At 36.6% G+C, this 23,164-nt stretch overlaps 1 protein-coding gene across 3 annotated transcripts in view; it reads right to left on the reverse strand.

Moving 5' to 3' along the window:
* NCOA3 (nuclear receptor coactivator 3) overlaps positions 1 to 23,164 on the reverse strand; it is a 92,313-nt gene that overhangs the window by 46,329 nt on the left and 22,820 nt on the right. The window lies entirely within an intron of this gene.

A 23,164-nucleotide genomic window follows, 5' to 3' on the forward strand; every position in this document is an offset into this window, starting at 1 on the left:
TCCTGGTAGAAACTAATACTTAAATACCCACAAGATGAACAGACAGACAAATGGGATGGATGAATAGACAGACGGATGGAGTAAGCAAGCAATAAAAATAAAAAAAATAAAAACTGGATTTCTCCCCCTCCTCCCCCCTCTAGGAAAGGCTGCATTTGAGTCACCAAAAAAAATTATTTTTAAATGAAAGATAGGAGAAAATTTTAAAAAATGAACATCTAAATGACAGGCTTTTGCACTAATGTGGAGGTGATTCTAGTGCAACAAACAAGTGTTCAGCTGGTGTGGCTCCATATGTAGAGCTTTGATCCATGAACCAAGAGGTTGCTGGTTCTATTCCCAATTGGGCACAAGCCCGGGTTGTGGGCTCAGTCCCCAGTATGGGGCAAACAGGAGGCAGCCGATCAATGATGTTTCTCTCTCATCAATGTTTCTGTCTCTCTGTCCCTCTCCCTTCCTTTAAAAAAAATCAAAAAAATACACTTTTTAAAATAAAATCAGAATTCACCTTCATCTTATGAATAGCCAAATGTAACAATAAAGCAACAACAATCCAACTATCACTAACTCTAGTAATATCTATATTAAGACAACAACCATAACTAGCCCTAAAGTTAACACCATGCATGACGGAATTGGCAGGTCTGTTGGGAAGGGATAGAAAAAAAAAAATGAGATATCAGAAGCCATGGCAAATTCCCAACCACAATACAGCTATATGACATGATAGGTCTGTTGTAATTTTGAAACCCAAATTAAAGGTAAGAAAATTGGGGGATGGAGGTGGGAAGCACACCATATGTGGTACCAAAAAAAAAAAAAAAAAAGAAAGAAGAAGAAGAAGAGAATCCATGTAGTATATCAGTACCATTCAAATAAAAACAGCTGATACATCTATAAGTACAGTATAGTCTCTAGGTTACAATTGAGACATAGACAAAAACAAGCAAGTTCTTGGAATAAATCTTCCTATCCACAATAGTTATTGGCATAATGGTTCAAGAGCAGAAACTTTGGAGTCCATCAGATCTAGACTCAACTCTCACTAGCTAGATACTCCTGAGTCAACTTAAGACTTCTCAGAGACTTAGATTTATCTTAAAATGGGAATTATACCAAAGAAGGCTCTTATAAAGTAAAAATGCTTGAAGTTCCTTATTAGTACTTAATACATAAATGCTAAATAAATAAAAGCTATCAGCCAAACAAGAGATTACTTGACATATAAGATTTTCGCCGAAACCGGTTTGGCTCAGTGGTAGAGCGTCAGTCTGCAGACTGAAAGGTCCCAGGTTCGATTCTGATCAAAGGAAATGTACATTGGTTGTGGGCACATCCCCAGTAGGGGGTGTGCAAGAGGCAGCTGATCGATGTTTTCTCTCTCATTGATGTTTCTAGCTCTCTATCTCTCTCCCTTCCTCTCTGTAAAAAATCAATAAAATATTTTTTTTAAAAAAAGATTTTCCTACCACACTGAAATGAAAAAAAGTAGAAAACACATTCATTTTGTTTTTAAATGAAATCAATGTGTGATGACTAATTTTTCTGATATCCAATTTAATTAGAGGGAGATGAAGAGGGGGAAAGGTAAGCCAAACTTCTATAAAGAAAACGCAAGATTTTCTGGCCCAGGTTTTAAATCAAGTATCACTTCAGAAACGGTCCTTTTGTTGAAGCTCCTTTAATTAGGGAAGGGGAAGAGTTTTGGGGTGAGCATAAGGCCTACAAAACAAGAGTGGTGGGCAGGAAAAGGAATTTGATTCAGTATATACCTAGTACCATAACAACCAACCCAGGAAACAAGTACTGCTGCCTAGTGTGGAATGTTGACAAACAGAGCCTACATTAATACCAAAGTATTATTGTACTGCTGGAGAGAACTATTTAAAGGAGTGCTGACCCACCCAAGTTGTACCCCATAACCCCCATGGATCCAAAGAAACACCATCTACAAAATTCTCTGCTCCCAGAAGTGTGCAGTGGACTAGAGAGGTCCCCAAATCATAGATCTATGTTTTGCCCCAAGAACCTGGAAGAGCTAGGTCTAAAAAGTACATCTACTAGGACCTTGTAAAGTATGAAACTATCGGGAAAGCTACAGTTAACTTGTCTAGAATCAAGATTCTGCAAAGGCAACAGTCCTGAAAATTTTCTTGAAACTGTATTTCTTACTTTTATCAAAAAATAAGCTTACTCTTATTCCTTTTTATAATTTAGACTTTAGTCAATCACACATACAGAAATCAAGTCACATTGACAGGAAAACTGAATGAAACATCGCAAAGATACTAGATATCTGAGAAGGTGAGGGGTGGACATTAATTTTTCTACTAAAGTTAGAAAAAAGGTTACTGATGATATACACATTATCAAAACCTGCATCACTAGAAAGCTAAAGGAGGAGGGGGTCAAAATGAGCTTTGTTAAGAGCTGGTCTGAGAAAATGTGCCTTAAGGCCAAAACAAAGACTTAAAATGGAAGAGGGAAGTTGACAGATAGAAGAAAATCCAAACTATAAGGTGCTAATGCTTGGAAACAGAAATAGACAAGAAGCCACTTAATATTATAAACATGTCTGTCTTTTGCTGTTGAACACGGAAGGAGACAAGGATTCTACTATTAATCATATTAAACTCATTGTTCTTCCAATGCTCCTAGAGACTCCCTCCGCAGTCTCCCAAAATGGTAGAGATGGGGAAACCACCGTCTTTGGGAAAAGCCAGCTGTTGCCCACTCATCTTCAAAGCACTACAGAATAAGTTTGTGCACCAATTAAATTTCAGGTTAAAGGATACCTAATATCGGTTTACATTAAATTTAACATTCTTTTGCAGTTGAGATTATTCGTCAAGTGATAAATATATCCTTTGTTAAAACCATAACAAAGTGCGAGATTGGTAAAAGTTGGGGGGGGGGAGGTAAGATGTGTACACATATAATATTAAAAAAATGAAAGAAAAAAATAAAAAATAAACTTAAAAAATAAAATTAAAAAAAAAAAACATAATATTTTTAGCTTGCAACTACAACCAATTTACCTTAAAATGAGAATTATACTGAAAGGGAAAAAACAGATGTTAAGTTAATAATCACATGAAAATTTAATATTATATGGAAAGGTATCACTTTTTTGAAACTAAGTAAACTTAACTCAGTAAAAAGATTTTTTTTTATTTTTTTTTTTACTATTTATGACTTAATCCCATTAAAGAGAGCATGATGACAAACTTTCTTAAATGCCATCATCTTTTTCACAAGGGGGCAGGAATTATTTCAAATAACAGCATATGCATGTCTAATAAAGTAAGGACAGGGTCAAAAAAACTGAAATGTATTACCACTTATCATATGGTATATATTAAAGGGACTGAGCTGATTTATAATAATTTACTCCAGTCATGTAATAAATTATAATAAACATTTAGTCCTATCTGAAGTCCACGTGAAAATTTAGCTGACATCGCAAAAACAGAAACCTTGGTTTCAGAAAAGTCCTGCTTCTTCAAGTAACCTTGAAGGAGGCATTTAATTCAGTTAAACGTTTGCTATGTACCTATTAAGTGCCAGACACTACAATGGCACTCAGAACTTATAAGCAAAATATGGTTCTTGCCATTAATTAGGAAAGAAGCAGGTATAAATAGCCACTATACTTCCCAAAATGAAAACTATGTTCATTCATTAAGCACTTGCTGAGCATGTACATGCTACACACTGTACCAGACACCAGGGATACAAGAACCAGGAGTTGAAGACAGAGTCCAATGATAGTATTAAAGAAGGGAAGAAAGAACTGCCTTGCCTTTTCATAGGATTGCTGTGCAACTTTACTGTAAAGAACTATTTAAATATGAATGCAGGACAAATCCAAAACCATTTACCTCAACAAAAAAGAGAGAATTATTGATAATAATATTTGAATGTACAGACAATTTCTGTAATTATTTTCCAGTTATCATAACCAAAATGTTATTTGAATTTCTTCATAATAAAAGGCAAAAGGCAAAGAAGAAAGTAATTCTTATAAAAATGTTAGCCAATTGTGTAAAGATTACATGAGACAGAAAATATATTTTTTTAAATAATTCTTGATTATTTTTTTTAATACACTTTATTGATTTTTTTACAAAGAGGAAGGGAGGGAGAGAGAGAGCTAGAAATGTCGATGAGAGAGAAACACATCGACCAGCTGCCTCTTGCACACCCCCTGCCGGGGATGTGCCCGCAACCAAGGTACATGCCCTTGACCTGAATCGAACCTGGGACCTTTCAGTCTGCAGATCGATGCTCTACCACTGAGCCAAACCGGCTTCGGCATAGATATAAAAATATTAATGGGGTATATATAACGAACATCTGCTGAAATGGGAGTTATTTTAACACAACATATTCAGGAAATATGCTTACACAACGACAGTATCCACTGATGAACAATGGCAGTAAGTGTAACCATTCTGCATTTTTAAAATTACCTTGAGATTAAGGAGAAAACTAAAAAATCCGGTTGGCAAACCAGTTTATTAACAGGCCCCACATCTTTGGCTGAGTTGTAGCTAGCAATGACATGGTTACTGAAACAGGCATGCAAGCAAGCCGCTTGCCGGTACTTGTTCAGATTTCTCTCTCCCCCCTCTCTTGGAAAAACTGCATGCAGTGCTGCACGATCACAAAATAAATACAGGAAGCCTGGGGTGGGGAGGTGAGCGAAGCTCTGGGCTCCACCAGAGGAAGGCGTTCCACAAGAATTGCTACAGGGTCAAAAGTTTACAGTGGTTTCAATTTCACCTTTTAGCAGCCAATCAGGAAACAGAGACTGCACGCTGACCCCTCAGGCTGCAAATGAACATTAACTCTTTGGCTACCGGGATTGTATATATTCCTTTTCAGGGATAGCTTTCCTTTTTCTTTCTTTTATTTGGGGAGGGTTGAAGGTAGGGACGGAAGGCAAAACACATTTAAGTTCAAGGTGACAAGACCATGTATATTAAACAGGAATTTGAGGGGAGAAATAATTGAGTAGTTATCATCTTTCTACTTGAAATCAGTTTCTTTACCCTTTAGTATCTAACAAACCAACCATTAATGCTAGTGTCAAGACAGTGAATTTTGGCAGGTTAAAGTAACATATATCTCCATGAGGTCGCAATTCTAAGAACAATATAAAATATAATGAAAGATAATGGCTGGTTGTGTTTCTAGTAAATACTTAAAACAAATTAATAAAGACACTTAAAAGTATTTACACTTTTTTTGCACAGATTTCCACGCACCGCCCCCCCTCCACCTCCTTTCCAAAACATTAATATAAACAGGCAACATGTCTGTCCTTTTCATACTGACATCTACCAAAATGCAGACACAGCTGCTAAGGTTTAAGCTTTCTTTTCCTGTATCTCTCCTCTCCAAACATCAGTACCCAGGAGTGACCCACCACCACCGTACATTAAACTCAAGAGTGAACCCTTTGGAAACAGACACAACTGCTCTCTGATTTTCTTTTTTTATGTAAATTTCTTCCAAATGCAGAAAACATCAGTAAATTAATCCATTACTCTTTTCAACATTGTATACTTAACACTGAGCAAGGTTAAAATAAAGATCTATAGACACCTTAACTATCCTGAATTTCTTTACATGATAAAAGTGAAATATCTGCATTAACTACCGGTTCAAAATAATCTGTTAAATCCTCAATAAGCAGATGTGTGAACTTGTAGTTAGCATTATTTCTCGTTAATACAATTAGCAGGCTTATTTACTTAAATTTAAGGTTATATTTAGAAGCTGCCGGAGGCACTACCATTGCCTAAGAAAATTACTTCATGTAGGAAATTTGTTTTCTTATCCAAACCAGCAAAATAAGACACCACAGTTATTTCTGAACACCCAAAGATAACCTTTAGACAAAACTGCCTTACTTAACAAATGCTAAAGGACTCCAAAATAAATTCAGTGTATAAAGTTTCTATAGCAATTTAATGTCAGTTGTTAAGACAGTAAATTAAAAAACTTGATGCTGATATGGGTGGGGTTTTTAATTAAGCATTAAAACAAGTAATTTTCTGGTTTAAAAATAAAAACCTTCCAAACTGTCATGATTTAAGTTAATGCATATGTGTTAACAAAAAAGTCAATACTTTTAAAATCTAGGTTTCTTAAATATGGTTTGCAGAAGCTTTTTAAATATAATACATTAAATTAGAGAAGTCATCTGTATATCTTCTTTTTACAAGATGGCCTCATTTCGAAAGAAAATGGATGCAATAAAATTTTATATCAAGTCAGCATGTTAGCAAGAAGATTTTTTGTGTGTTCTGAATTTGATTAATACAAGCCAAGGTCACTTCCTGAAAGATGCCTACTATTGCAGCTGCAGGCAAACTAGACTCCAGCATAAGGCTGGGGGAAGGGAATGGGTGATGGCATTTATTAACACTGAGATAGACTTCCATCTCCACCAGCAATATATAAGAAGGGGAGAACAGGAAGATCCCAGAATACCTGATATATAAAGATTAAAATATTTCCCTCCTTAATATTTAAGGAATTTATTAACTCAATATAATACTCATGTCAAAATCCGTCAAAGATTATCTTCACTGCTACAATACATTAAAACATTTTACTTTATACAAATCATTTAATACCAGATACTATACACTTTAGCACAGTATGTCCTGTACTTGCTATGCAAAATGCCTACAAAGGCAAAAATGCAGGCCCTTGAAGAAAATAGAATCAGACCCAATTTCTCTCAGCTAATGTCCAGGGTGGCGTAAAAGTCAAGAAAGTAGAAATCCAAGCCTATGTTGCAAAATATCTGCAAAAGTTTTGTACTGAACACCAAAAAAAAAATTAAGAAATCTAGGAAAAAACTTAACTAAGGAGGTAAAAGACCTGTACTCTGAAAACTACACGACATTGGTAAAAAGAGATAGAAGACAACATAAACAAATGAAAGAACATATCATGTACATGGATTGGTAGAATCAATATCATTAAAATGTCCATAGTGCCCAAAGCAATCTATAGAGTCAATGCAATTCCCATTAAAATACCAATGGCATATTTCAAAGCTCTAGAACAAAAATTCTACTGGAATTATAAAGACCCCAAATAGCCACAGAAATCCTGAAAAAGAAGCACCAATTTGGAGGGATCACAATACCAGATATAAAGCTATATTACCAAGCAACAGTTCTCAAAATTGCCTGGTACTGGCACAAGAATAGACATATAGACCAATGGAACAGAACAGAGAACCCAGAAATCAACCCAAGCCATTATGCTCAATTAATATTTGACAAAGGAGATAAGAGCATACAATGGAGTCAAGACAGTCTCTTCAATAAATGGTGCTGGGAAATTTGGTCAGATACATACAAAAAAATGAAACTAGATCACCAACTTACACCATACACAAAAACAAACTCAAAATGGCTAAAGGACTTAAATGTAAAACAGAAAACCAAAAATCCAACAAGACCCCATAGACAGCAAAATAGCAGACATATGTTGTAGCAATATCTTTACAGACACAGACCCTAGGGCAATGAAGACTAAGGAGAAAAATAAACAAATGCAACTACATCAAAATAAAAAGCTTCGGCATAGCAAAAGAAACCATCTACAAAACAACAAGAAAGCCTACTGCATGGGAGAACATATTTGCCAATGATATTTCAGATAAGGGTTTAATCTCCAAAATTTACAGAGAAATCATACAACTTAACAAAAGGAAGATAAACAATCCAATCAAAAAATGGGCAAAGGATCTAAGTATACACTGTTTGAAAGAGGACATACAGAAGGCCGAGAGACATATGAAACCATGCTCAAGGTCACTAATCATCCGAGAGATGCAAATCAAAACAATTCCGTGCCATCTCACACCTGTCAGAATGGCTATCATCAACAAATCAACAAACCACAAACGCTGGCAAGGATATGGAGAAAAAGGAACCCTCCTGCACTGCTGGTGAGTATGCAGACTGGTGTAGCCACTGTGGAAGACAGTATGTGGTTTTCTCAAAAAGTTAAAAATGGCCGAAACCGGTTTGGCTCAGTGGATAGAGCGTCAGCCTGCGGACTCAAGACTCCCAGGTTCGAGTGAGGTCAAGGGCATGTGCCTTGGTTGTGGGCACACCTCCGGTGGGGGGTGTGCAGGAGGCAGCTGGTCGATGATTCTCTCTCATCGATGTTTCTAACTCTCTATCCCTCTCTCTTCCTCTCTGTAAAAAATCAATAAAATATATTTTTTTTAATTTTTTAAAATAAAGTTATAAAAAAAAGTTAAAAATGGAACTCCCATTTAACCTAGTAATCTCACTTCTAGGACTATATCCCAAGAAACCAGAAACACCAATCAGAAAGGATATATGCACCCCTATGTTCATAACAGCACAATTAGCAATAGCTAAGATTTGGAAACAGCCTAAGTGCCCATCAGCAGATGAGTGGATTAAAAAACTGTGGTACATCTACACAATGGAATACTATGCTGCTATAAAAAAGAAGTAACTTTTACCATTTGCAACAGCATGGATGGAACTGGAGAGAAGGAGAGGATTATACTAATCGAAATAAGCCAGTCGGAGAAAGATAAATATTAGATGATCTCATTTGTATGTGTGATAACGAGGTATCTGCTGAACCTAATTTGATGAACAAAATAGATCCAGAGACAAATGGCTGGTGGGAGGGAGAAGTGGGGGTGTGTGTTAGAGAGAAACCAAAGAAAACTTGTACGCATGCATATTAGCATACCCAATAGACAGAGACACTGGAGTAAGGGCTTGCCCTGGGTGGGAATGGCTAGGGGAGGGAGAGGGGGGCCAATTGGGGGAAAAGGAGACATGTGTAAAACTTTAGACAATAAAAGTATTTTAAAAGTTTTGTACTGAAATTCAATTTAATTTTCCTCTTACCAACATTGACATAAATATGCTTTGTCTCAAAAAAAATAAATCAAAATAGACATTATCAGTAAGCAAAACTCTCCCTGGATAATTAATAACAGCAAGTTCTTCTTAAATCATAATATTCCATTTGTCACAGAGGTTAGTGTCGGCCGGCGAATTGAAGGGTCTCAGACTCCATCCCCATCAAAGACATCTACCTCAGTTGCAGGTTCGATCCTGGCCCTGATTGGGGCGTGTGTGGGAGGCAACCTATCAATGTGTCTCACATTGATGTTTCTCTCTCTCTCTCTCTCTCTCTCTCTCTCACTCTCTCTCTCTCTCTCTCTCTCTCTCTCTCTCACTCTCCCTCTTGCTTCCACTCTCTCTAAAAATCAATGGAAAAAAATATCTTAGAATGAGGATTAATTAAAAAAAAAAAAAAACTTAAAAAACAAAGCAGATTTAATTGAACAGTTACTGGATGCAGCTAGGAAACCATACTGAGTCTTTGACCTGTCCTCTTTGAGGTTCTATTTATATTTCAACTAATTGGATAAAATATTAGGTAGAACCAGAAAATCTATATGCTCTATAATTTTCTATATGTAACCTTGGATGAATTAGATTGATTTTGTGTGCCTCATTTCTTCCTTTCTACCAGTTCAAAGTTAATCTTAAACCATGATATTCCACAGAAATATAGAATCAGCAAAGCACCTCTGTATTTTGTTTGTTTGTTTTTGCTTAAGAAGATTTATTTATGCAAAAAAAAATTTTCTCTTTTATAAAAGTGGGATGTTCTTTTTTGCCCGGCTGGCATGACTCAATGGTTGAGTGTTGACCTATGAACCAGAAGGTTACAGTTCCCGGCCAGGACACATACCCAGGTTTCAGGCTCACTCCCCTGTGGGGAGGGCTTGTAGGAGGCAGCTGATCAATGATTCTCTCTCATCTTTGATGTTTCTCCTGCCCCCACCCCGTTCCTCTCTGAAATCAATAATATGTATATATTTTTAAATAGGCCTTTCTTTTTATATTTGTCATGTTGATATTTTCTACATAAATTCAAAATATAATTTTTCCCTCCCTTATGCTCCCATCTTTTATTGTGATTGAAGTCTGAAGGTTTGATAATTTCAACAAAAACAAAACTGGATATTGAATACTCTTGTTTTAAGTCTTTTACAAACTTTCAATGAATTGCAGGAAAGGTCTATCTTTAATGGGCACATAGCTTCTGTATATGTCAAGAGCTTTTTAAAAAATCGTTTTAGGAAAAGGAAGGATACCAAGTAGATAGTACGGTGAGAAGTTCCTAAATTCAGAGAATCTGGTGGCTGACATAGGAAGATATCCAGAAGAATTCAACAAGACCTTTTCACATACCTTTGAGATGGGACAAACTCTAAAAATGTGCAAAGAGTAAAATTAAATTAGTTATTCATACTCCTTCTCCCTAGGACACGTTGTGAGGCACTGAGGGGGGGATAAATTTTTTCTCAATTTCTCCTAGCCTCTATATCCTTTTTTTCTATTACATGAATTATTCCAAAAATAACTCAGAATAAAACATAAAGATAAGTAATGGCTAGCTAGGTTCTTGCCAAAGACCAGGGGTATGAAAGTTACAATCATTCCTGCCATCTCTAACTAAATCTTTCTCTCCCCTATTTTATCCAAGTACCAAATGTATTCCTCACTTGATAAACAAGGCAAACTAAGCCAGGGCCACGGCAGCTGGTTGCCTGGTTTTCTTCCTGTACCAATGCAGCCTCTGTGCCAAATACACAACCGGAAAAAAAACACTGACTATAAAATAAAAGCAAACAGCCGAAACCGGTTTGGCTCAGCAGTAGAGCGTTGGTCTGCGGACTGAAAGGTCCCGGGTTCAATTCCGGTCAAGGGCATGTACATTGGTTGCAGGCACATCCCAGGTGGGGGGTGTGCAAGAGGCAGCTGGTTGATGTTTCTCTCTCATCGACTTTTCTAGCTCTCTATCTCTCTTCCTTCCTCTCTGTAAAAAATCAATAAAATATTTTTTTAAAAATAAAATAAAAGCAAACAAGAGCAATGGCCTGCGTGTCTTCTTGCTCTGTCAGAGTCTTCAAAGGCATATGTTTAAGAATCATTCTCTTGCTGAAAACCGGTTTGGCTCAGTGGATAGAGCGTTAGCCTGCGGACTGAAGGGTCTTGGGTTCGGTTCCGGTCAAGGGCATGTACATTGGTTGCGGGCACATCCCCAGTAGGGGGTGTGCAGGAGGCTGCTGGTAGATGATTCTCTCTCATCGATGTTTCTCGCTATCTATCGCTCTCCCTTCCTCTCTGTGAAAAATCAATAAAATATATTTAAAAAAAAAAAAGAATCACTCTCTTAGCCGAAACCGGCTTAGCTCAGTGGATAGGGCATCGGCCTGCAGACTGAAGGGCCCCAGGTTTGATTCCGGTCAAGAGCATGTACCTTGGTTGCGGGCACATCCCCAGTAGGGGGCTTGCAGGAGGCAGGTGATCGATGTTTTCCTCTCATCAATGTTTCTAACTATCCCTCTCCCTTCCTCTCTGTATAAAAACCAATAAGATGTATTTTTTTTTTTTTTTTTTAAAGAATCACTGTCTTAGAATGGAAGATCGCAAAAATCAAGTCAAAGATTTGGAACATAAAGAGCCAGAAGACACTCCTCCGCAGAAGCAAGAAGGCAAGAGAATCCAGAAAATTGAAGATCATGTAAGAAACCTCTGGGACAACTTCAAGTGAACCAACATCAGAATTATGGGGGTCCCAGAAGAGGAGAGAGAGCAAGATATCGAAAACATACTGAAAGAAATAGTGACAGAAAACTTCCCCCACCTGGTGAAAGAATTAGACTTACAAGTCCAGGAAGCGCACAGAACTCCAAACAAAAGGAATCCAAAGAGGACCACACCAAGACAAATCATAATTAAAATCCCAAGAGCAAAAGACAAAGAGAGAATATTAAAAGAAGCAAGAGCAAAGCAGCTAGTTACCTATAAAGGAGCACCTATACAATTGTCAGCTGATTTCTCAACAGAAACCATGCAGGCCAGACAGGAATGGCAAGAAACATTCAAGGTGATGAATAGTAAGAACCTACAGCCAAAGATAATCTATCCAGCAAAGCTATCACCTTTATCGAAGGTCAGATAAAGAGCTTCACTAATAAAAAAAAGCTAAAGGAGTTCACCACCAAACCAGAATTATATGAATTGCTGAAGAGGGTTCTTTCGGAAGAGAAAGTAAATAAAGATAAAAATTATGAACAACAAATACGTAACTATCAACAAATTAATCTAGAAACCAAGGAAATTTAAAAAAAATCTGATGAACAATATTAACTGTTGAATATAATAGAATCAGAGATATGGAAGGGGAGTGAACTGACGATTCTTGGGAAAAAGGGGAGAGGGGGATGTGGGAAGAGACTGAACATAAACTGTGCACCTATGGATGAGGACAATGGGGGGTGGGGAAAGGGCAGAGGGTGGGGTGGAAACCTGGTGGAGGAGAGCATGGGGGGGGGGGGGCGAGGAACATTTGTAATAATATGAACAATAAAAAATTATTTTAAAAAAATAAAATAAAATAAACTATTAAAAAAAATCACTGTCTTTAAAAAAAAATTACTCTTTTAAAAAAACGGTTCAAATATTTTCTATGGCATCAAATTGGGTAGGTTGGCTATGCCATAATTGAAAACTTCTGTTTAAAAAATACGAAGTACTCTACTATATAAAATGGTAGTATTAACCAGTAATAATGTAACAATGCCATATGTTCACTCTTTTAAAAGCACATTAGTCTAAGCCTCAACCATATCTCTCAAGTGAAAAAGCTGATAGGTTGTCATTACAATGCCTAGCACAAAGTAACAATAAGTGTAAATCATCCATTCATTTCACAAACATTTGCTAAAATTATACCCTAGTCTACAGCACTGCTGTTCCAGGTTTTGTGTAAAGGTAAACAAGACATAGGTCCTTACACCCAAAGTGGCAAATAAAGGTGCTCAGAGAAGTTAAAAAAGGCCTAAGTACAAACCCAAAAAAAATGGATAGGTTTGACTGATGAAGATAAAATGATAGGTCTTACATTTTATTGGATATTAGCAAACAACAAACAGAATAAGTATTTCCAGAACGCAGTAAATGCCATAAAGAAAATAAATATGGTGGCCGAAACCGGTTTGGCTCAATGGATAGAGAATCAACCTGCGGACTGAAGGGTCCCAGGTTCAGCTCCAGTCAAGGGCATGTACGTTGGTTGTGGGCACATTCCCAGTAGGGGGTGTGCAGGAGGCAGCTCTCTCATCGATGATGTTTCTAACTCTCTATCCCTCTCTCTTCCTCTCTGTAAAAAATCAATAAAATATATATTTTTAAAACACTCTGGTTTAAATAAATAAATAAACAGGGTGATATGAGAAGATAGGAAAAGGAAAGTAATTTCAGCTCAGGAAAGGGCTCTGAGAATGCAACATTTAATCTGAGAGCTAAAAGGAAACCATGCAAGAGGTTCCAGGCAGACAGCACTGTATATGATAACACTAATAAATCATTGATTAATTATCATTAGTTAATTTCATTATCTATTTTATTACCATTTAGTCTGACAGTCTCAACCTTCTTCCCACTTCTACTCTGGAACCCACACTGTAAACCAATGTGAACTTAAAAAAATGTGTGCTAACCTGCTTTAAAAAAGTAATATGCTTCGTTTTAAAACTTAAGTTTAATAAAGTCAATAAAAAAACCCATATTTAAAACCAGTACACAAGATAGCTTTCTAGGATTAGTAAAAACAAAGCCTATTCAATAAATTTGGAGGGAAACAGCAGACTCATATTCCAGCTGTCCTAACCACCACCACCCATTTCTTCCTCTATAAAATAAGGATAATATCTCTTTTCCTACCTATCTCAAATGGCAGTTATGGAGACTGAATGACTGATAGCCTTGCTGCCACCAACACTGTCAGGAAAAGCCTGACAATTGGTGCAAAAATCATACAGCCCACCCACTCATTAAGAGAGACTCGCAGGGCCTCACACTTGAGTTTATTTGTTCTTATTATTCCCAGCTTATTAGAATTGTGTGCATCTAATTTCCCAACCTCACAGCACATTAGAAAGGAGGACACTATTGGAAGCAAAGCACTGACAAAAGCAAGGAAGTATAACTAACTGGCTGGCAAATAATAGCGAAGGAAAACAGAAAAAAATAAAAATAAAAAAACCAACAGGAAAACTATTAAAATTAATGTGGTCTAAACTAGGGTCTTTCAGCCTAAAGAAAATAATACTGTTTAATTCAGGAGGTATAAAAGGTGTCACCCACAGGGGAAGAAAAAAAAAAAAGGAATAATAATGCTCTTAATGTCCTGAATCATTAAGAAAAGATTTAATACACTTAAGCGCACTGCTTGAAATGAAGTTTAAATAACCTAAATATTTTCATTTTTATTTCAGAAGGTTAATTTTTTTTTTTACAAGTATTGTGACTTAATAGTTGTTTTTTGGCTATGCACAGCAACCATCACTAAAAGCTTTTCTGCGCCTTTGTTCTCCAGTCCCAGCCACTCCCCAGTGTGGTGCTTAGAAGCAATGGAATGGTCACGAGGCAAGCAACAAAGGTTAGAAAGCCATGGGACTTAGATGATAAATAGTGGGGGGTCCATTAAAGCAAGAAAGGGCTTTTTACTTAATCTAGAAGTCTAAAAAGATGATACATTTAAAATTAGCCTATTTTTGTAGGTTCCATATACAAGGAAATAATAATAAACATTAACTGGACAAATCTGGTATAATATGAGCATTATAATAATGGTAAAGGATTATAATCTACTGGATAAACTAAAAAGTCATAGATACACAATAAATATGAAAAAAAAAAAATATATATATATATATATATACACACACACACCCACACACACACACACATACATACATGAAGGGAAACCTCTTCCCTACAGTAAAAAGCTAACTAATAAATATGGAAGGAATAATGAAACCAGAAAGTCTCCATTTGGCAAAATCACAATAATTCATTCAGGGAACAAAAATCATCGATGGAAGCTAAAGCTAATGGGTGTAAGTTTAAAGAAGAGGATATTTCCCTAATTACAGATTCAAAACCTCTACAGCCCATAGGAAACTACAGTATCTCCCAACAAGTAATCTTACCATGGAGAAAGGAGCAGACGCCACCTCACGTGAATGGTCAATACTGGAACTACTCAGAGACATGTGCCTCTTGGTTGGATGCAGGGTGAGCACATCACTTCTATGGTATCACTTCCCCAGTAGTGCAGAACCTGAATTTAGACATGAGGAAATACCACACCAGCACAAACTGAGGGGCTTACATAAAAGAACTGATCCATAGTCTACAAAAGTATCAATGTCATGCAACACAAAAATCAGAAATTGTCCCAGATTAAAGATGACTAAAAAGGTAACAACTGAATTCAACCTTGGATTTTCCTTCCCTTTAAGTGTTATTATTAAGATAATTGCTGAGATCTTAATAAGGTCAATAGAAATTATTGTATCAATAGTAACTTCATGATTTTTATAATTATACTATGATAATATAAAAGAATCCCTGTTCTCAGGAAATATATAGTAAAGTATTTAGAAGTAAAAGGGCATCACGTCTGCAACTTACTCTTTAATGGTCCAGGAAAAGTAAGTATATTTTTAAATGATAGGAGATAATAAATGTAGTAAAATGTTAACATTTGAAGAATATAAGTAAAGAATTCTTCATATTAGTCTTGCAACTTTTCTTTAAGTTCCAAATTAAGGAAAAACAAAAAATAATTTAAAAGTTAAATAACAGACTGGGAGAAAACATCTGCAGTATATAAACAGACAAGGAATAAAAACCCAAAATACATAGGAGCACTTACAAATTAATTAGAAAAGAGGAACAATGAGGAAAGAATCAGAATAGGCAGTCCAACAGTACAAATGGCCTATTCATACATGAAAACATTCATGCACAACTCTTTCAAAGGTTAGGGAAATGCAAAATAAAAACAATGAAAAATAATGGAACCAGTTGGTGTAAAAAAAAAAAAAATTTAAGCATGTATCCGTTAGGCTCAACAAGCCCATGTCTAAGAATATAGCACAAGTATATGAAGATATAAAAGATATGTATAAAGATATTCAGTATAACATTCTATAAGAGAGCAAAAAAGGGAGAAGGAACCTACTAATCAGCATCAATGGGGAACTCAATCTTCATGAAAGTTTCTTAAAGTGAGAATCTCTAGTATGTTCTGTTTGTTGATATTTCTCCCCCACAACTGGCACCTATTTAATAAATATTTGCTGAATTAATGAATAAATGGTTAAAGAAAGGACATCTAAAAATTGTATATTATATAGCCACTGAAAAGAATGCAGATCTATATATACAATCACTTAAAAAGATGTCCATGAAACAACTCGCAAGCAACATCCTATATAATAAAAGCCTAATATGCAAATTGTCCCCTCGTGCGGTCGTCTGACCAGGAGTTTGACCCCTTGCTATGACCTAGGCTAGGGCTGTCGAACTCAATCAGAGAAGGGGCCAAAATCTAAAATCCAGCCTAAATTGCGGGCCGAATGGTTTACTGAACAGTCATAAACTGACAATGTCATAAACTGACAGCGGAGTGCAGTGATGACAGCGCGGTGCGGGCCACATTGCAAGGCCTGGCGGGCTGGATTTGGCCCGCGGGCCTTGTGTTTGACACATGTGACCTAGGCTGATCACCAACAGACAGCGAGAAACATGGTGGGCATTGGCAACATGGCGCAGGCAGTGGGTGGCAGTGGAAGTGCTTCTGGTCCCCCTGGGCCAGACAGGCCCCAATGAGAGTGGGACCGTGGTGAGATGGTGGAGCAGGAGAGCGGGCAGCACCAGGCCAAGACGGTTGCAAGCAGGGGCCTGAGTGCCCCACAGACAGTAACCAGCAGCAATGGAGGGACGGGGGAGGCTCCCCACCGCCCAGCTCCCAGGTATTGAGGGAGCCGGGCGGGGGGCCCGGCCGGATCGATCACCCTGCAGACAAAATGGTGGAGCAGGACATGGTACAGAGCAAGGCCAAGGTGGGGTGTCAGGTGGGACTGCAAGGCTGGGGGCGTGAGCTGGGGCCCAATCTTCACATGCCACCCTGAGGGACCCCATCTGTGCCCGAATTCATGCACCAGGCCTCTAGTATAAGATGATTGTTTTAAAATGTGAGAACATGTCTACATAAATATATCTGCCTAGCCCCGGCTTGTGTGGCTCAGTTGGTTGGGCGTTACCCCGTGCACTAAAAGGCTGAGATTCGATTCCCAATCAGGGCACATACCAGGGTTGTGGGCTCGATCCTGGTAGGGGGCGTGAAGGAAACAGCCAATCAACATTCTGCTCAATATTGCTCTCTCTCTCTCTCTCTCTCTCTAAATCAATAAAAATATTATATATATATATATATATATATATATATATATATATATATACACACACACACACACACACACACACACACACACACATTATATGCCTATACTTACCAAAAAGTAGAAAAAGGTAGATACAATTCTGATGAGCAATTGAATTGAAGGAATGCTAGTTATTGTACTTTTTAAAGAGGTGAGATTACAAGTAACTTTGTTATCAGTATTTTTAAATAAAAATTTAAAGATGACACAAATATTTTAAGGTCTACAAAATGTTAAACTTCTTAATATAAAAAGAACAGATTAGGTAAAATTAGGTCAGAGTCTTAAAAATCTTTAATGCCTATTCTACTTCCAGGAGTCTATCAAGAGGGAAGAATTAGAAATGCAGACAAAGCTTATGGTGACATCAGCATTACTTTTAACTATTATAAAACAGAAGTAGCCTTTAAAGTATTATTAAAGTTTTGCACAATTACATAAAAACAAGATGCAGAAAAAAATATAGAAAATATACTAACCCCATTACAACTACCCTTTAGTAGTTCAGGTACAACATTTCCCCTGTATTACTCCAAAAGTCTACCTTTATTCTCCACTTAATCATTAGCTGAATCAGGACAATTTTTCCATGCCCTTACTAAAACTCTTCCATGCTATAAACTTCAAATTCCCTTCTCAGTTAATTTCTAAAGACCTCTTCTTGTTTCTAAGGGTTCAGTCACACAATACTTTACCATTTCCCACAGGACATCCCAGTTGCTCCAAGTCTTTCACACAAGCTGCTCTCTAGGTCAGAATGCTACTCTACTGACCCACCACTCACCTCCAATTAATACCTTTAACATCCCTCCTCCTGAAAACTTACCCAGATGCTTCAACTTTGTCTCTTCCAATACACCCTTCCAATCCTAATTAGGTCATACATTCCTCCAATGAGCTCAATAACTAATACCTTTGAGCATTCCTATTTTGCTTAGCATGGCTAACTGCGTCGCATCCTTCTCCCTCCTGAAGGAAGAGTCAAAGGCTCTGTGATGTTTTAACCACAGTGCCTAACATGCAGCAATCACATAAACTTTAGGTAGATTAAATAAAAATAAGAAAGATTCATACAGGTATGAATATGCTCAGCGATCTTAGAGAAGAGAATCATTCCCCGAAAAGAGGCCAAAACATCTGAAAGTTGCTTACCAGTACACTTACCTCATTTGACTGCATTTTGCTTTACTGTGCCTCACTAATGTTTAATTTTTTTGCAAATTAAAGGCAAGAATCTCTACCAGCAAAAAGATTACAATATGTTTTACAGTGGTGGTCGAGAACCAAACCTCCAAAATCTCTGAGGTATACATATATATATATATAAGATGGTTTTACAAAAAATCCCTTAACATTTGAAAAATTCTCTGGAGATATTCTATTATTAGACATAAGTAATCTTTTTTGTTACAAACACAAAGGAAAATAAAGTGAAACACTATTGGAAAACATGAATAAGTCTACCATCAAATAATTTGTGGCAATTATATAAAATCCCCTGGACTCAAGAGGTTAAAATATAATTAAATGATACCAACACAGCTACTACAGTTTTCTGGAATTTAAAACATACACTCATACACTTATGACTTAATGTCATGCTATGAAACACCAAATGCCTTCAGTTTTCTGTTCCAGGAATGACTTTTGGAATTCTGCCCAACACAAAGGAGAAAACCTCTGGCTCCTGCCCAGAAAAGATGAAATCCTTTATAATATGGTAGAGAAATCTGTCAAAAAATGACAAATTTCAAGTAAGTAGAAAATGAGAAGGCAGTATAGTAGAGATTACGAACTTTAGATACAGATAGACTAGTCCATCCAGCTGAGGGCCCCTCATCCTAAAATGGACATAAAAACACCTTATGAAATATTACTTAATAAACTAAAAAAACAAAAACAAAAAACCTATGTGTGTTTATATATGCATGCAAGTGGGTATGAAAAGATACAATACTAAACCACAATACCTTTCAGTTTTGCTCACATATTCTATATATTGTAAACTTTTTAAAACTCCTAATATTATTTTTTTCTAATACAAAAGAAACATGGATGTGCACCATCTTTTGAGTCTAAAGCCTTCCTGTGCTATGGAATGAGATCTGAGGAAAACTTAAAAGAAAAATATTGAAGATGAACCCTCTCTCCTCATGGGTTTAAAATCTAGTATATTAAGCCCATGTTCAAGTATTTAAAATTCATTTCTATTTGATATTTTTCAGTATTTTACAGTCATGTCTAATTAGAGTCACAATACATTTTAAAAACTGCTATTTGCCACATAACCAGTACCAATCAAACTTTTCCTCCCCTCCTTTCAAAATAATCTAGTTAAAAATACATCTGGAACACAAAACCACTTTAAGGTAACCTCAGGTAACATAAAATAAATATGCATCAAAAATCCAACAATTAGTTGGAAAGACTTAGCATTTTTGATTAGTATGAACTGCAATACTCCTCCATTTTGGAAGACAATCCAAGTTTAATACCAAACAGTAGACTAGACTCATGCAAGGTCACAAAGGAAATGAACCATCCTGTTTTATAGATGAGAAAAATGAAGCACCAAAGTGACTTGACCAAGTTCACGCAGTAAGACAGATGAAGGATCAGTGCAGGCCCTGCCCGCCTAGTCTAATTCTCTTTTTTTCTAGATCATATTGCCTTACATCACTGCTTACAGTTTAAAATCAAATCCTTTTCCAAACAAGTTAGCAAAAATAGCATCAGATAACATACCTGATTTCATAAATATGCATAAATGAAACAAACACTAAATGGCATATACTACCTGGCAGATTTCCAATACTACCTATAGAGCTCTGCCATTCATTAAAATTTCAAGCATGTAAAATAATATCTTGATCAGACATTGCAAAGGTGGCTGCTCTGCAGAAGCAGAGATGAAAATGCTTTTATGAGAACCAATTTATCCAATTCCCCTGGAGGTAGAGCAACTAGGTAAATTCTAATTAGCTGAAAGACCAAATTTCCTATCCCCATATGTTTGAATAGCAATTTCTGTTTGTTTCCGTGGCACTTTCCTTTTTACAGTAATGCTTCTCATCTCTGATTTCAAAGTCACCTTCCAGTCTTTTGGAGGCATACAGTTCTGATTCCTCTCCTTAGAACAAGATTCACAAGAAAATGAAGAATAATATTAAGAGGCCTTTCTTTTCATATTTTTCTTCAATAAAAACTAGTTTGATAACAATATGTAAAAATATTTGGTAGTATAATATCTTAAATTTAACTAAAAAATAAAAATCCAGAAAATAAGGATGAGACAAAGAGGACATAAAATAGAAGTCAGGTAGACAACAAATCTCTGAAATCTAGTTTGAGGGGAGGAAATAACCATTCTAATATGAACAAAAGCTGATACAACTCACAGCTTCAAGCTAAATTTACCAAAAAGAAAAGGAATGTTAGGGAATCTTTACCCTTGCCTCATTAAAAAAAAAAAAAAAAAAAAAAAAAAAAGAAATATGTTTAGATGTACTTAAACACAAATGCAATGAAGTTGTTACATGTTTTTAAAAGGTCACAAATGGATTAAAAACAAATTATTGCAATATATTGCTATGGATAATTTATACATATACCATTGGCCTTCTAATCTGGCAGATTAAAATTCAATATTCAAAGAAAATATAGTTTATCAATACTGGTCAAAACAAAATATTGTTTATTAAGTATAATTTTGCTATATTTGCCTGAGTAATACAATGTAATAGTTAACTTCATTTTACCCACTGAGTGTTGATATTTTTCTTTAACAAAATCCAAGTATTCAGGGCTATGAGTGATGAGTGACCTTGAGGCAGCACTTGGAAGGCAGTCACCATGGCAACACCACCACAAAAGTGCCTCATCCTCAGCAAAGAACCAACCTGGTGCATGAGGATTTAAAAACCTAGGGAAATAATGCTTCCTTCAAGCCAAAAAAAAAAATAAAAATTTTGTTTTAAGAAATATTTGCATTAGACTTTCTATTTTAGCCTTCCTATTTATTCTTCATAGATAGATGGGACACACACATTATCTAAGTGATAAAATATTAAGCCTGCAAAATCCTTATTTTCCTTTTTTTCTTTTAGCAAATTAAAATAAGATGTGAACAAATCATTTTTCAATTTTTTAAATGCATGTATGAATTTTTCAACAGAATCACCACTATTGCTATAGATAATTTATTTTCTACAGCCTACACTTTGATGAAGAAAACACAAGGGAGAGAGGATTGACTTAAAATTGCAAATACCAAATATGGATTTGTAATTTTGCTTATGTACATAAGGAGTCAGTTGCTTGCTTGCCAAGAATGAAACGAAGAGGTAAGTAAGCTTCTTTAAATTTCATGTTTTTATAAAGTTATGTATCTTTGTTTCAGATATACATGTAGTATGTTTTTTTTTCTAGAAAATTGACCCCTTGAAAGCCAGGAATGTGACACTTTAGTCTTTTTATCAACAATGCAGCACATAGTTGACATTAGTGAGTACCAAAGGACTTCAAACTTTTTGCTCACATATCTACCAAAAGAATATTGAAAAATGATGTACCCCAGAATATTTGTAAATTGACATTTAAATTAAAACTTAATTACACAGCAATAATTTCTATAGTATTATCAGTATTAGAATCTATATTATTAAAGGCCAGTGGCCATAACGCCATAACAACCAAACGACCAGTCACCAGGAAGTGCATGGAGCACTCTTGGGCCTCGGCCACTACCCACCCCAGGTCATTGGCAGCATCCCTATCGCAGAGCGTCAGCAGCGTCCACAAAGGGTCACGGGGTGCCGGCAGAGTCCACAGAGCATGCAAGGCATCTCAGGGCAACAGACATGGCCCTGATGGCTAGACCTACATGCACACAAATCGTGTGCTGGGCCTCTATTTTTTAATAAAGTTACATTACTCTTACGTACTCAAAAAGCCTGGAACATCATCCTAACAGCCAAATATTTTATAACTGTTTATTTTTCCTAGAAAATAAATTTCTATTCATCTTCTCCCACTGAATTCTATCTTATCTTATATAATAAAGAGGTAATATGCAAATGGACCCTCGTGCCCTCATAAGATGACTGCCTACAACTAGGCCAGAAGGGGGGTTAGTGAGAAACAACCAAACGACGGAACAGCAGGCTGCGTGGGGCGACCAAGCTGGCAAGGCGGGGGAAGGGGGGCGGCGGCAGTTAGGGATGACCAGGCCGGCAGGAGGGAGCAGTTAGGGGCGATCAGGCTAGCATGCAGAGTAGGTGAGGGGCGATCTGGCCAGCAGTGGGGGCAGTTAGGGGTGACCAGACAGGCAGGCAGATGAGGATTAAGGTCAGTGGTCCAAGATTGTGAGAAGGATGTCCAGCTGCCGGATCGGGCCTGAACCAGCAGCTGGACATCCCCAAGGGGTCCTGGATTGGAGAGGGCACAGGCTGGCTGAGGGGAACCCCTGCCCATGCATGAATTTTGTGCACAAGGCCTCTAGTTTGATCATAATGGAATATCATTTCATGCTTGAAAGTATTTTATTGGTCATTCTATCCTGCAACAAAGGGGTACACATATTGAAATAATAATTAAATTCCATTTAATTAAACTGTTGAAAATATATTTTATTCTGAATTATTATCAGAATGTAATTATTCAAAATATAAGTGTATTACAAATTTTGATAAAACTCATGCAAAATGTATATTTTTTATTTTATTGATTTTTTTACAGAGAGGAAGGGAAAGGGATAGAGAGTTAGAA

The sequence above is a fragment of the Pipistrellus hanaki genome, assembly GCF_964339955.1.
Source record: "Pipistrellus hanaki genome assembly, chromosome: 6".
Taxonomy (NCBI): domain Eukaryota; kingdom Metazoa; phylum Chordata; class Mammalia; order Chiroptera; family Vespertilionidae; genus Pipistrellus; species Pipistrellus hanaki.